Source organism: Myxine glutinosa, chromosome 12, assembly GCF_964187855.1.
Source record: "Myxine glutinosa chromosome 12, kmMyxGlut1.1, whole genome shotgun sequence".
In the NCBI taxonomy this organism is placed as follows: Eukaryota; Metazoa; Chordata; class Myxini; order Myxiniformes; family Myxinidae; genus Myxine; species Myxine glutinosa.
In genome coordinates this window covers 62,959,478-62,961,491 of record NC_136272.1, presented here as the reverse complement: position 1 = coordinate 62,961,491, position 2,014 = coordinate 62,959,478, and the positions used below count along the sequence as shown (strand labels likewise).

General features: G+C 47.4%; 1 non-coding gene across 1 annotated transcript; it reads right to left on the bottom strand.

Annotated features, from left to right (window-relative positions):
• Positions 1-496: 496 nt before the first annotated feature.
• Positions 497-585, bottom strand: TRNAI-UAU (transfer RNA isoleucine (anticodon UAU)). Its single transcript is given in 2 exon segments — positions 497-532; positions 548-585. It is a non-coding gene; the product is annotated as a tRNA-Ile (tRNA).
• Positions 586-2,014: the final 1,429 nt, after the last annotated feature.

Sequence of the window (2,014 nt, the reverse complement as noted above, 5' to 3'; positions counted from 1 at the left end):
CATCCAGCGGTAACCGCTACAACGTCATACTTATGGCATCAATGACGTCATCGTTAGCAACACATTCCCCACATGGAGTTCTTTACAATGAACGTTACGTTTCGTTTTTTTCCATGGAGCAGTTTTGGCGATATAGAGGTGCAAGGTTTTTTGGTTTTTCCAAAAGGGCGCCCGCACCACATGACCTATGACGTCATGATTATCATTATAATATTCTAAAGGAGGAGGCACTCTTATAGTGAAAATTTTGTGTCCATCAGACCAACAGTTGCTGAGAAAAAAAATCATAATGATCGAATAAGTGTTGTATTTGTCGAATTATGACGTCATAGCGAAGGCTTGGGAAAGGGGTTGAGGGGTTAATTTAATAATAAAACTGTCATCTTCATATTGTTGAAGTTTTACATTTAATTTACATGGAACGTCAGTGATTACCTCCGAGTTTGCAATACTTCCTGTTCAGCTTCACCCTTCACAGTTGAAAATAAAAGCACCTTGCTCCAGGTGAGGCTCGAACTCACAACCTCGGCATCACCCAAATACTGCTTATAAGTACCGCGCGCTCACCGATTGCGCCACTGGAGCTGTCGGATCGTGATTGATGTATAATTACTTTAATAATTACACACGTACAGCAAGGTAAGTATACCTGCTGAAGAAGACTGCGGAATACCTGCGGAGGCTGCAATCGTGAATGATGGTAATAAAGGGCAATACTTGACATTTGAAATGACGTCATCCCCCAATGAACGTCGTTCGTGCAGATACTCCGAGGAACGACGTTCATCCGAGCAACGACGTATATTGTCTGCTAGATAAGCATTGTATTGGGATGGGGGTGTATTTGAGAACTTAGGATGGGGGTGGACCTGAGCACTTGGGATGGGGGTGGATTTGAGGACTTGGGATTGGGGTAGAGTTAAGGACTTGGGATGGGGGTGGAGTTGATGACTTGGGATTGGGGTGGAGTTGAGGACTTGGGTTGGGGGTGGAGTTGAGGACTTGAGAAAGGGGTGGAGTTGTGGACTTGGAGTGGGGTGGAGTTGAGGACTTGGCATGGGGGTGGACCTGAGGACTTGGGATGGGGGTGGAGTTGATGACTTGGGATTGCGGTGGAGTTGAGGACTTTGGATGGGTGTGGAGTTGAGGACTTGGGATGGAAGTTAAGTTGATGATGGGATGGGGGTGGAGTTGAGGACTTGGGATGAGGGTGGACCTGAGCATTTGGGATGGGGGTGGATTTGAGGACTTTGGATTGGGGTGGAGTTGAGGACTTGGGATGGGGGTGGAGGTGAGGACCTAGGATGGGGGAGAGTTGAGGACTTGGGTTGGGGGTGGAGTTGTGGACTTTGGATGGGGGTGGAGTTGAGGACTTGGGTTGGGGGTGGAGTTGAGGACTTGGGATGGGGGTGGACCTGAGGACTTGGGATGGAGGTGGAGTTGAAGACTTGGGAAAGGGGTGGAGTTGAGGAGTTGGGATGGGGGTGGAGTTTTGGCCTTGGGATGAGGGTGGACCTGAGGACTTGGGATGGGGGTGGAGTTGAAGACTTGGGATGGGGGTGGAGTTGAGGATTTGGGATGGGGGTGGAGTTGATGACATCGCTTGGAGGTTGAGGGGTTAATTTAATAATATAACTGTCATCTTCATATTGTTGAAGTTTGTTCAGGATTTGTCACTTCCGTTGTTGTGGTTCTCATCCACTGTGAACATTTTGGTTGAATGTACTATTATTGTTATCGTTTAAGTGAATTGGAGATAACTGTTTTCAAAAGGTAAAAAAAATGAATGTTTTAAAAAGAAACCGGAAACTGGATTGGGAACCGGACGAAAAAGAAGAGGAAGAAGAAGAGGAAAAGGAGGCAGAGCGAGTAAGGTGGAGCAGAAGCCGAGCTGCTTCGAGGTTTTGAGCAAACGCTGGCGAATGGAGGTCACGAGTGAACTTTGGGTTTCCTGGGAAAGGGATTCCTGCGACAGAGTTGTTATCGCTGTGACAGATAAACCTGCGTGACAGGT